This window comes from Delphinus delphis, chromosome 17 (genome assembly GCF_949987515.2).
Source record: "Delphinus delphis chromosome 17, mDelDel1.2, whole genome shotgun sequence".
Classification (NCBI taxonomy): domain Eukaryota; kingdom Metazoa; phylum Chordata; class Mammalia; order Artiodactyla; family Delphinidae; genus Delphinus; species Delphinus delphis.
Genome location: NC_082699.1, coordinates 23,396,470 through 23,410,711, shown reverse-complemented (window position 1 = coordinate 23,410,711; position 14,242 = coordinate 23,396,470). Strand labels below are relative to the sequence as shown.

General features: G+C 40.8%; 1 protein-coding gene across 3 annotated transcripts in view; it reads left to right on the top strand.

Annotated features, from left to right (window-relative positions):
• The window catches only part of TPD52 (tumor protein D52), a 225,520-nt gene that overhangs the window by 703 nt on the left and 210,575 nt on the right, over window positions 1-14,242 (top strand). The window lies entirely within an intron of this gene.

Genomic DNA, 14,242 nt, shown 5'->3' with positions numbered 1-14,242 from the left:
TTGGGTGGCGTTTGAGCCCCTGGCGATGGCTTTGGATGCAAACATTTAACATCCCCCAATTGTGGAGTAGTGGCTACGGGTTTATTTGCAGGCGGGGAATTTTTCATAGCAAGGGTCCTCTTTTACCCATCAAGGTGAAACCCCCCAACACAAAATCCCTAATCTGATTACTCTAGCTTTGGATGCACTTGTTTTTGAATATAGTGTATTAAGTGAAATTGCCTCCAGTTGAGTCATTGTTTAAGAGAGATGTGGCAGTAGTATGGCAAGGTTTTCGGATTTAAACATTGCCACATCCTAGAGATCTTTGCTGATAATAACCCACTAACAGTAACCACAGATTCGTGGCACGCTTTTAAAAAGGTATATAAACGCTAAAAGAAAAAAAAAAGAGTAACGATATTAAGGTAAATTTTAGGAAGCGGGGCATAGGAATTATTCCTATTTTGAGTTCTAATACAACAGTTTTCATTAATTTTTTTTTTACCCTCCAGTATTTACTTTCATGCATGTGAGTTTTTGTTGAAATAAAACCATATTCCATATATACTATTTTGTGTTTTACTTCTGATAAGTTGTAAGATAGAATCTTTGGAGCCTTCCAACCCTTCCTTTCTCCCCACCCCTCAAATTAATCTCACACCTGACATCTGAGTGTGTATATTATAAACATTTTATACAATATATTTTTTTAACTGTCAGTTCTTTTCTTTTTTAACATCTTTATTGGAGTATAATTGCTTCACAATGTTGTGCTAGTTTCCGCTGCACAACAAAGTGAATCAGCCATATGCATACATATATCCCCATATCCCCTCCCTCTTGCATCTCCCTCCCACCCTCCCTATCCCACCCCTCTAGGTGGTCACAAAGCACTGAGCTGATCTCCCTGTGCTATGCAGCTGCTTCCCACTAGCTATACAATATGTAATATATAGTGCATATGTAATACACTATATATACACTTGCACACATATTGTCTAGATTTTATACGTCTTGAGGTTAGAAGCATATACTTCATCTTTGTCCACGGTTGGGTAGCCTGGTGATTTGCACATGGTAGATATTTAAATGTTTGAGTCAAAAAGCCCCTCACAGGTCTTATATGTATTGTTAGGAGGAGGCCTAGGGGCCACCAAATAAGCCAGCATTTTTTTATCTGGATTTTAATGGGGGCAATGAGGGTGTCAAATATGTGAACGTTTGTATGTCTTACGTTGTCATATTTAACATAATGATGTTTTTAGAATACATAACTGTATGTGGTACTTGTCAAAGTGGACAAAGCTGTGTTTGACTCAGGTGAGTGGAGTGACTAATTTTTTTTAGATTTTATATTCTAGTTTGGCTGGTAAGAGTCACAGCCATTAGTACTTCTGTAATAGTCCAGTTTGCTGATGCACTTTGTGTGTTTTGTTTTTTTAAAAAATAAATAAATTTATTTATTTATTTTTGGCTGAGTTGGGTTTTTGTTGCTGTGCGTGGGCTTTCTCTAGTTGCGGCGAGCGGGGGCTATTCTTCGTTGTGGTGCATGGGTTTCTCATTGCAGTGGCTTGTCTTGTTACAGAGCACAGGCTGTAGGCACGCAGGCTTCAGTCGTTGTGGCACACGGGCTCAGTAGTTGTGGCTCGCGGGCTCTAGAGTGCAGGCTCAGTAGCTGTGGCACATTGTCTTAGTTGCTCCGTGGCATGTGGGATCTTCCCGGACCAGGGCTCGAACCCGTGTCCCCTGCATTGGCAGGTGGATTCTTAACCACTGCGCCACAAGGGAAGCCCCTTTGTGTGATTTTTGTAGGACTAGTTTTTTTTTTCTGTGTGTGTGTGTGTGTGTGTGTGTCTAAGACATATTTAATAAATTTCTTGGTTTATAAGAGGAGTCTTTTTCCGTCTCTAATTTTCAGATGTTTTCTTTGGTCAGGATATTTGTTAGTCATGTCAGTCCTTGCTTTTAATTGTCATTCTTGGACGGCTAGGGAAATCCATCCTCTTAAAGTGGAGAGTCTGGAGACTTGGCTCTAAACGAAAGACGAGCCACCCGCCTGGGCAAGGTCAGCTGACTCACCGCACAGCTTTGCTGTCTTAGAACCACATGGCCTTTCCTTATACTTTTGCTTCCTTCTGCCTGTCTCCTTTGCCTTTTCATCTCTATGTTCCCACAGCACATAGTAGGTGTTCAGAAATGTGTGTTGACTGCCTCAGATGAAAGGGAAAAGTGCCCAAGAGCAAGTACCTTCAGGTTCCTGTAACCTCCGATGTCCCTCTAAGTTGGTCATTTGCTTCCCACTTCCTCCTGTACATTTTTTCCTCTGTGTTTTAAAGAAGCAGAAATCTGGTTGGGTGGAGAAAGTTACTGATAAGGCTGCATTGAGCGTAGAGGGTAAGTTTACCCGTCAGGTCTTTGAACCGGTAGAGGGGATGGCTCAGTCTTCAGCGATTCCATAGACCCCAGACTGAGACTGAGAAGGAAGAACCTGCGTTTGTAAACCTGCAGGTTCACCAGCAAAGTACGTTGGCTGAAAGAAGGTTGGCTGTGATCGTCACTTGAATTTGTGATTTTTTTCGAAGTATCTAAAACCAAATCAGAACATTTTAGAATTTGTTTAATTTACTTTTTTGGTATGTGTGGAGTTTGTTGTGTTTGTCCCTTAAAAAAAAAACACCTCTAGATGCAAAATTAAATGCCTTACCTCTTGTCTTAAGTACGCGTCTCTGTTGAATTGTCTCCTTATCCCTTACTTCTTATGAAGTTGTCAAAATCTATCCTTTGCTACTGAGTTTTAACAGAGCTATGAAGTTTTAAAATGAGCAGTTTACCTTTGTTTTCAACCATGTATTCTGAATGCTTTTTAGTATCAGCCTGAGATTCTGTTTTTCCTGTCCTCTACTATACCCAGACTTTGTATACGATACTCTACTTATATTGAGAGCAGTCAACATCAAATGATTTAAAATGTACCGTAAACCACATAGTGCCTCTCAGCCCAGCAAAGCACACTTAACGTGTGTGCTATTTCCCACTTTGAAAGTGCAGTGCAGCCGGCTAGCTAGAGAAAACATTGTGGAAAATATCTCCTGACTGCCTTTCATGGGGCTGAATAGATAATTGTACTCGAGTACTCTCCTATGTTAGTAATAACTTGTCGTTTAGCACCATTATATTGAAGTGACAGTCACCTAGCCACTAAGCATTTTATCTGTGTTTGAGTTAAAACACTACCACCACCAAAGCTTTATATTTTAATGGGGTGAGGGAAGGCTGCTGGGGCTGAAACAACTGGGGGAGGAGAAAGCTGTAAGAAAACCATGACACAATAATAGGTTACTATAATTTCAGCATGGTAATTATGCCTTAGAAATAACAGAAAGGTAAGGTGTCGCTCATTTACAGGTAACACAAACATAGGGATGCATGGATAACAGTTTTGAGGGTCTGCTCACAAATCTGTGGGTGTGACCCACCCAGGTTCTTGGTGTCTTTGGGCAAGTCTCACTTTCCGTATGGTGCTAATGCCTTTGTTAGCTCCCATTTACTTCCTGCATTTATTTTTATGCAGCAACCTGCCTAGTCCCTAGGGAAAAGCTGAGTGGTAAGAGGGGTTGTGAACCTTCAGAAAGATCTCAAAACCGCAGAATCTGTGTACACAATAAAAACAAATACAATCACACTTCCAAACAAAAAAGAACACCCGAATCTCCTGAACTTCTGTGCTGCTGGTCCTTTTGTTGGAGGCTAACATTATTTTATTTTCCTTGTGGGGTTAATTATTTCTGTTTTAATTGTTGACTGTTGTAAAAATCTCTCTTCTGAGGCTCTTCCAAATTTTATTTAAACTCGCTGGGTACCAGCTGTCCAGAAACCATAATCTTAGCAGTGTTTTTTTTTATTAGAAAAGTGTCCAAGGGATCAAGGGATTTAATGTTTAGTGGAAGTTAACAAAATGTTTAAATTAAAAATACTTCTTCGTAACCGAGAGTAATTGTTCATTTTAGTAAAGTCAGAAAATACAGATGGAGAAAAAGAACATAATATTACCTATAATCCTAGTCTGGAAAATCACTGTTAACGTATTGGTTTATATCCATCCATGTATCTATCCTTTTAAACAAATCACAAAATAATCGCCTATTGACTATTTCATCTTATATCTTGCCTCCCCTCCCTTTTTACACTCAGTATATTTTAAAAATACCCTTCTCCAGCATCATTTTGACTAGTGTGACCAGGTAATTAATGCACATGATACAGCGTTCAGAATGACTAAAAGGTTGCAAAATGTAAATCTCCCTTCCACTCCTGTCTCTGAGGCTATTTCCCTTGGGTAGTGATGTCACCATTATTAACAGTTTCTTCTCTATCCATCCAGAGAGATTCTACTTACACAGGTGTACACACATGTATTTCAATACTATGTATGTATGTGTGTGTATTATATAAGCTGTAGCACGCAGATTATTTAGCGTCTCACTTCTTTCACTGAAATACAATGTGTATTTTAGAGATCATTGAACATAACGTTATATAGAGCTGTTTCATTTTCAGGGCTATTTGTAGATGTCTATCTGTAGATGTACCATAACAGGTGATGTTTATCTGGTTCCCTATTGATGGACATTTAGGTTTCCCCTAATATTTTGCTATGAAAGCAAAGCTGCAGCAAATAAATCTGTATGCAAGTTATTTGATAAATGTGCCAGTATGTCTGTAGGAAGAATTCTTAGAAGAATGTGACTGTTCAGTTTTGATGTGCTAAATTCCGCTCCATAGAAGTGGTGCCAGTTATTCGCCACCAGCAATGTGTGAGCATCTGCTTCCCTCCATCGTGCGCCCAGGGTGTTGTCACACTTTTTCATCTTTGCTTATCTTGTAGGGGAAAAGGAGTTTCTCAGTATATGCTTTATTACATACTTTTCTTAATATGAAGGCGGTCGTACTTCTTTTGATATGTTTGAGATCTAGATTGCATTTTCTGTGACATGTCTGATCATATACTTTGCCAATTTTTCTTTTCTCTTTTTCTTCTTGACTTATAGAATGTAGCCCTCTGTCCATGACATGAATTGCTAATATATTTTTTCCTAGTTTGTCATTCCTTTTTTGACTTTCTGGTGATTTTTTTCCAAGCAGAAATACTAATTGATGGTGGTTTTTATTTATAGCTTCTGCTCTTGAATCATTCCTAGAAATGGTATTCTCACTTTGAGTTTATGTTTTTATTTTTTTACATTTAAATCTTTCATCCATCTGGAGATTATTTTGATTAAAAAATGGGAGTTATGAATCTCAACCGCCTGCCAGCCCCTCAGCTGGCTACTCAATTGTCCAATACCATTCACTGACTAATGGCTCTTTCCTTTACGAATTTGACATAGTACTGTTATCGATACTAAAGTCCTGTATTATTTTCTTTCCCCTTGATCTGTCTGTTCATTCCCAGCAACTAAACGGTTTAAATTATTGTAGCTTCGTAATATGTAAAAATGTCTGGAAGGGCTAGTCTCTCCTGTTCACTCTGTTTTTCTTCTTATTGCTAGAGTTTTTCCTAGCTATTCTTGCCAGATTTTATTTCCAAATGAACATTAGAATCAACTTGTCTGGATGCAAATTCAACAGAAATCCGTTTGGTATAGCTTTCTTCCCTCCCTGTTGCTCTCCCTCTCTCCCCCCGTTTCCCTTTCTCTTTCTTTTATTAGACCTTGTTTTTTTCTTTATTGAATGTCCCAGTATATGTTCATCATAGTCGTACTATACATAATATATATATAGTTTTGTATTGTATTTTGGATACTATTAGATAATCAGAATTTTAACATGTCATTTAAAAAAGTATCTCCAAACTACGTTTTTTGATGACTGTACCCTTTCAGCATTTGATGTTTATTTAACTGTTTCTTTGCTGGAATATAGATTGCTTTTCATTTTAGCTATTATAATACTTTAAAGAGAAATTGTTTTAAGATAAACTTCCTGAGACAGGACAAAGGATGTCAGTATGTCTAGGCCTTTCATGCCTGTTGCTAAATCGCTTTCTGGAAAACATAATTGTTACTGCTTTTTTTATTGTAGTAAAAAATGCATGACATAAAATATATTATCTTAGCTATATTAAGTGTACAGGAGAGTATTGTTAACTATATGTACCTTATTGTATAAGAAATCTCTAGAACTTTTTCATTTTGATGACTGAAACCATGCACCCATTGAGCAACACACATTTCTCTCTCCACACAGCCCCTGGTAACCACCATTTTCTTTTCTGTTTCTATGAGTTTGATTACTTCACCTACATCATTAAAGTGGAATCATGCAGTATTTGTCTTTTTGTGACTGACTTATTTCACTTAGCATAGTGTCTTCAGGATTCATCCATGTTGTTGCATATTGTGGGATTTCTATCTTTTTAGAGGCTGTATAATTTTCCAGTATATATGTATGCCCCATTCTCTTTATCATACTTTATTTTCTTTATTCATTCTTCAGTGGGCATTCAGAGGTTGCTTCCACCTTTTGGCTTTTGTAGGCATGGGTGTGCAAATACTCTTTGAGTCCTGTTTTCCATTCTTTTGGGTATATACTGTAGGAAAGGAAAATTTATTTCCCCTACCCTTCTTGCTTCTTTGGCTGGTCTGATAATCAAATTAACGTAGGACAGATTAACAGGTGAAAAACAAATTTAGTTACATATGTGCGGGGGTTTTACAAGAATATGAGACCCACAGGCATTCAGGGAATTGAGACTTATATGACATTCTGTGTTATGGAGAAGGGGGTAGGGTTCTGGGTCTTCAAAGAGAAGGAAGACAATCACAGGAAGATGGGAAGAGCAAAGGTTTGGTAAACAAATGTTTGCCATGCCACGCAGGACAGCGGGATCCAGGGAGGACTTTGATCTCTAGGCCCAGTTGAGCTACCCCCAGCTCAACACCTCACCTGTGCTCTTTGTAATTATCTCTTGTGATAGTTCCCTTCCTGGACTAGACCCTCTATCTAAATCCTTTTAGGCAGGTAAGGCAGAGGTAAAAGTTTTTCCTGAATCTGCTGGGTCTTGAATGCCTTCAGCTCAAAATAGTCCACGTGCCAGAGTGGTATATTTGAGGGAGACTTGTTCTGAACCCCTTCAATACCCAGAAATAAAATGACTGGTATATATGGTAGTTCTATTTCTAGGTTTTTTTTTTTTTTTCTTTTTGCAAACTTCTATACTGTTTTCCATAGTGGCTGAATGGCTGTACCATATTACATTCCTACCAACGGTTATTTTAAAGGGAAATGGGAAGGTTGTAGGGGCCAAAAAACTGAAGAGAGAGGGAGCCTGCATGGGTTCTAATTTTTCCACATCCTCAGCTACACTTTTTATTTTCTCGTTTTGATACAATTGGTCTGAGATAATATCTCATCGTGGTTAGGATTTGCATTTTCCTGATGGTTAGTGATGTCGAGCAGCTTTTCATGTGCTTTTTGGCCATCTGTATGTCTTCTTTGGAGAAATGTCTATTCAAGTCCTTTGCCCATTTTGTGTTTGGATTATTATTAATATTTTTGTCACGTTGTAGGAGTTGTTTATGTGTTGTGGATACTTAGCCCTCATGAGATGTATGGTTTGCAGATGTTTTTCTCCCATTCTGTAAATTGCCTTTTCACTCTCGGTTGTTTCCTTTTCTGCAAGATGTCATTGCCCTTTAAAAAAAAAAAAAAAAAAAAAGAATTATAAAGCTTATAGGTAAAAAAATGCCATCTCTTTTCATTTAAAATTCTTCCACTTGCTAGAAAGGCTGTAGATGATATTAGCCGTTTGTGTTCCCCTTTTGAGATTGTTTGCTCCTTCATTTTAAAATTGGGATCTTAGTGCCTTCTTTGACCCACACCCTGCTCCCCTGTTCATATTAAACCTTTGTGTTTTGTGGCAAGTATTTATTTTTTTTCTATTTTTATTTTGGTTATGTTGAATCTTTTATGTTATTTTTACTAAGAAAAGACATTATTGGGCTTCCCTGGTGGCGCAGTGGTTGAGAGTCCGCCTGCCGCTGCAGGGGACACGGGTTCGTGCCCTGGTCTGGGAACATCCCACATGCCGCGGAGCGGCTGGGCCCGGGAGCCATGGCCGCTGAGCCTGCGTGTCCGGAGCCTGTGCTCTGCAACGGGAGAGGCCATAGAAGTGAGAGGCCTGCATACCGCAAAAAAAAAAAAAAAAAAAAAAAGAAAAGACATTATTAAGAGCAGATATTTTCTCGGTGACAGTCTATAGAGTAAGTTGCGTGGCTCTGAGTTGCTTTCAGTACTTTCTTCTCTGTGTCTTTGTGTCTTCTGACGCTTTTGTAATCAATACGAAAAGTCGAAAAGTCGTGGTTTTAGGCAAGACTAGTCATTTACATGCCTTGGCTTATAGGCGTGGTGAATGTGTTTCATGTTACAGCTATGCAAATGTAAATGTCAGTTTAAACATGATGTAAGACATGACCTTATAAAGTTTCAGATTGAGAATAAACAGGATTCAACTTCACCCATTGTATTTTGAGCTTTGTTGGAGGCATTGTGGTGTGGAAAAGGAGCTTATGGTGCAATCAGTAGGGCTGTAGGAATAAAGATAGTTGTTTATCCACCCCACTAGGATCTGTACTTGGCTAGAAATGAAGTGTCAGTAGGAGAAAGTTCTTACGTTCGTATTCCCGGCTCTCAGTTGAGTGTGTGTGTAGTAGGTACTCCATAAATATTTGTCTTATTGCACATACATTCATTAGAAAGATTTCTAACCTATATAAAATCAGATGGGATTAGATAGAAAAGGTTAAGAATTAAGGAAAGTTAATTGTTTGGCAGGGAGACAAGGATACATGTTCCAAATGTGCTTATAGTTTTATATATAATCACTGAAAATCTGGTCTGTAAATAGAAACCAAACTGGTACTTTACTTCCCAAGTATATATGTAAGAGTGCGTGTGTATACATTTACAGATAGAGGAGGAGACAGTGCTGATTAAATTTTTGTTCTCCAAAGGATGTTGGATGTAGTGCTCAGTAAATACTTTCATAAATATGTTTTCTATACTATTTTATTGAGGGTAGTTATTTGATGCTAATGTATCCTGAACTTAGGAGGCAAGGATGGTGTCAATACATTTTAGAAGTTTTCTTTGAATGCAGTGGAGAAGGGTAATGGGGTTGCTGACAGTGGTGGAAAGGGTTTGCTACTAGTTAACCAGAAGACAAATTATGTAAAGAGGGAAAAATGCAAACATTTTGGCTGGCTGGGGCATTTTAGCAAAGGGGTGACCAACTTTCCATTTTGGTATATACTGAGGGTATCACTTCCGGTATATCACTTTATTAGTTATCAGAATGGTGATGATGATGATTCCATCTGGTTTTTGCAGAACTCTTTCTAATTTTTCTTCATATTATTCCATTTCCGTCTTTCAGTGCTGCAGGGTGGTAGAACGGGTATCATTTCCATTTCACACATGAGGAACCAGAAGCTGAGTGACCATGACCTCCCCATTCTTACTCTACTAGATGTGGAGAGTTTTACAAAAACTTGGTCGCACACCTGTTGTCTCTAAGAGAGTAACCTAGTGGCCAAGAACAATTTAAACTACATTTGCAAACAGTTTAAAGGACTGGGGACACTAAGTACTTTTTAGAAATGTTTCCTTCCAACTAATTAAAACAAAATTGGAATCTGAAGGGACACCACTTCAGGCCCTGCATTATAATGACCTAAGTTTTCCAACTGGGGTTTTACTGGGTCACATTTAGTAATACCACTACTACCACTAATGCCAGCAACAACAACATCTGCTGGGTATTTTCTATATACTAGGTCTGTTCTAAATGCTTTTTTTTTTCATTTTGAAAATTTTTGTAACAAACCTGTGAGCCACACTCATAATATCCTTGCTTTACAACTGAAGAAACAAAATGTGAAAGAATGAAGTAATGGGACTTCCCTGGTGGTGCAGTGGTTAAGAATTGGCCTGCCAATGCAGGGGACACAGGCTCGAGCCCTGGTCCAGGAAGATCCCACATGCCGCAGAGCAACTAAGCCCATGCGCCATAACTACTGAGCCTGTGCTCTAGAGCCCGCGAGCCACAACTACTGAGCCCATGAGCCACAACTACTGAAGTCTGCATGCCTAGAGCCCGTGCTCTGCAACAAGAGAAGCCACCACAATGAGAAACCTGCACACCGCAGCGAAGAGTAGCCCCCGCTCAATGCAATTAGAGAAAGCCAGCCCGCAGCAACAAAGACCCAACACAGCCATAAATAAATAAATAAATTTATTTTTTAAAAAAAGAATGAAGTAATAACTTCTCCAAGGGCACATAGCTTGATGCAGACAGAGCTGGGTTTTAAATCTGAAATATTTGGCCATATAGTTCATGTCCTTATGCAACATATTATACTACCTAAAAGTTCTATATCATGTCCCTTTTCCTTTCAGAGGTGTTCAAAAGGGTGCCACACTATGGTAGCTACCATGGGAAGGGCTCAGTAGGACTTGTATCTACACCAGACTATGGCCATGTGTCTGTCCTCGTGCACCAGAACTCATTGTAAATGTTCAGGGCAAAGAATGCTTGACCTGAAGTTACGTCTGGGTTCAAAATTTGGCTTCATCACTTTTTGGTGATGAGACATCGGATCAGTCCCTCAACCTCTTTGAGGCTGATAATACCTCAACTGTTTGCGAAAATTGAGTAAAAATCTGTGACTAGCACTGGGGTTCAATAGATACTGATTCTGAAATGGAATGTGAGCATTTCTGTAAAATGCTAATTCAGTGGTTCCCCATTCAAATTAAACATTTCGTTATTTATAGACAATTATGATATGATGTCTGCCCTCAGGCTTACAGGCCAGGCTGAAGAAACACACAGAGAACTTGGTCACTGTAGTCAAGTGGAGGTTGTAAGGGCTGCATGACAGGCTGAGGAGAAAGTGAGCAACTCTGGCTGGTCATCAGGAGAGGGGCCTCATAGCAGGTGACCTTTGAACTTGGACTTGAAGGCTAAGTAGGTGAGAGAAGGAAGGGTGAGGAAGGGAATTTGGGAAGAAGGTTCAGAGGCGTGAAAGGGCTGGTGATCCTCAGAAGTTCCTTGTGGCTGGAGTTCTAGGTGGTCGCTAGGGGCGTGTGAGCACTCTCGTGCACTGGGATCAGGAATCAGGACTCTGTTCTGATAGGCAGGTGGTAGGTGGGTGGGAGTTTAGTTTTAGAATAGCATTTTGCCAGCTGCATAGAAGGTACTAGCAAAGCAGGCAGGGGGTATCACTGTGTTCCACGCCAGAGGTGGTGGTGCTGGATTCCCGAGGGATCTTTGGTAGAACAAGTCAGATGTGAGGGGAGAGGATCTGAGGATAGGAAAGAACAGACAAGGGCTTTCAGATCACATGGAAAACAGGAAAGAGAGCAGAGGCAGGCAGAAGGAAGGGAATTCCATTTGGAGTGTGTTACATCTGAGGTCTGTTCTGTTTATCCAAACCTGCATAACAGATCACCCCAAAACCTAGTGGTTTAAAACCATAGCATTTTTTGTATGGTCACAGATCTGTAATTTGAGCAGGGCTTGGTGGGGACAACTTGTCTCTGCTCCACTCAGCTCAGCTGGGAGGCTTGCAGCATGAGGCTGGGCTCATCCAAAGCCCCACTCACTGACACGAAGGTGGCTGTACTGGGGAGATGCCAGCGGCTGGGGCTCCTCGGGCACCTGACTCAATCCCCATGGTCTCCGGTGAAAACAGCATGACCTGTTTGCGGATGGTGATTTGCTTGCCTGTGTTGAGTACTGTTTTTAGCTGGAGACCATGTTCTTGACCCAGCAGCATACAGCCTCAGTGTGCCTGGGCTTCTTATGTGTTACCCCAGGGCCCCCAACCTGTGGGTCCTAAGAGAGAGGCAGGCAGAGACTGTGTCTTTGCGTGACCTAGCCTTGAAGTCACGTGGCATCACTTCCTCCTCATTCTGTTAGAAATGCGTCACAAAGACTGGCCGAGATTCAAGGAGAGGGGAATTAGACTCCACTTTTGGTGAGAAGAGTGTGCACACGACAAATGTGTGCACATGTTTTAAAACCACCACCAGGTCCTTGTGGGATGCTGGTGTGGATGGGTTCATGGGTGAACTACGGATCTTGAAGAGAAGGATCTGGGACAACCTAAATGTCCATTGACAGAGGAATGGATAAAGAAGATGTGGTGCATATATACAGTGGAATACTACTCGGCCGTAAAAAAGAATGAAATAGTGCCATTTGCAGCAACATGGATACAACTAGAGATTTCCATACTAAGTGAAGTAAGTCAGAGAAAGACAAATATCATATGATGTCACTTATATGTGGAATCTAAAATATGGCACAAATGAACCTATCTATGAGACAGAAACAATCATGGACATAGAGAACAGACTTGTGGTTGCCAAGGGGGAGGGAGGGGAAGGAGAGGGATGGACTGGGAGTTTGGGGTTGATAGATGCAAACTATTACGTTTAGAAAGGATAAACAACAGGGTTCTATTGTATAGCACAGGGAACTATATTCAATATCCTGTGATAAACCGTAACGGAAAAGAACAGAAAAAAAGAATGTCTCTGTGTGTATAACTGTGTCACTTTGCTGTACAGCTGAGATTGCCACAACATGGTAAATCAACTACACTTTAATAACAAAAATTAAAAAAAAAAAAAGAAGGAACTGGGCAGGAGAGCAAGGTTTGGGAGACATGTGATCATTTGAAGCTATTAACTCGCTGAGACAGCCCAGGAACAAAAGTAGAACAGAACATGGAATCTGAAGATTTCAGGGCAGGGAGAGGAAGGTACAGGAATAGGGAGTTTAACTTTCAAAGGCCCTGGAGAGGCCAGGTAGATCGAGGGGGGACAGTAGATATTGGCTTTGGTGTTAAGGACCAGTCATGGATAATGCTGAGAGATTCAATCTCCAAGGGTTGGGAGGGGGTTGAGGAGAATGGAGAGGGCAGAACCCATGGATTTGGGGCCTGTGAGAATGGTCAAATGTGGTTTAAAAAAGAAAAAAGAACCCACAAATTGAGAGACTGCTCTTTCAAGAAGCAAGGTGGTTTTTTTTTTTGTTGTTGTTGTTGTTTTTTGTGGTACGCGGGCCTCTCACTGTTGTGGCCTCTCCCATTGCAGAGCACAGGCTCCGGACGCGCAGGCTCAGCGGCCATGGCTCACGGGCCCAGCTGCTCCGCGGCATGTGCGATCTTCCCAGACCGGGGCACGAACCCGTGTCCCCTGCATCGGCAGGTGGACTCTCAACCACTGCGCCACCAGGGAAGCCCCAAGGTGGTGTTTTAAAGGGAAATTTGGATTACATCGGTGATTTGCTTGCCTGCACTGAGCGTTGGTTTTTGTTTTCATGTGCAGAGAGGATGCTTGTTTGACCTCTGTGCATGTTTGTAAAATGAGAGAAGAAAGCAAGGCAAGGGAGAATAACTGGATTTGCTATTCCTGTATATATCACTGGTTTTAGTTAAGATGCTTTTAATGCGAAATGTATTTTAATAGTCCTGTCCTAGAGTTTGACCTTCAAGGCGCTCAAGTCTGTAAGCAGTCATTCACTTTAATGTGTAAGAGCCTTGCGGAGATAAGTATTTATTAAATACCTGCAAAACGAACGCATTATACATTCTCTGGGTGGTATGAGAGCCAGAGAAGCAGTTTAGCCTCGAGGTGACATTATAGCCAAATCATAGTAAAGCTGTGATGTTTTTCTAAACCAGTGATTTCTCAGGGCAAACCTGAATTGTGAGCCCCCCCTTTTCATCGTGGAACGTGTCGGCTGCGGGGCTGATTTATGCAGCGTCTGAATTTGTCAAACAGCCTCTTGAGAGATGATTTTCCTTCCAGAGAGGCTGTACCCGCACTGGAAAGTCAGCCAGCTGTTCTCCTTGGGTCGCGGTTGACCTTTCAGTCGGTTCTCCTGGTGGTTTTTCAGTGGGTAGCTGCTGTTCACTGCTTCAGGAATTCAATGAAGATTTTGACTAACAGTAAAGATAACATGACAGCTTTCTCTTGGTTTAGGGGCTTTTATTTTTCCCAGAATTACAATCTCTTCCCAAACTTCCTTCCTCTTTTTAGCCCTGAGAAGAGACTCCAGTCCTGGGAGCCTTGCTGCCCTGCAGGTGGCCTCTGACTGGGGCTGTGGTCAGTACCCATGAAGGTCTGATGACATTGTCCTAGTCTGATTATTCTCTTCACAATGGCAACTGTAGCTGTTAAATTTGAAATG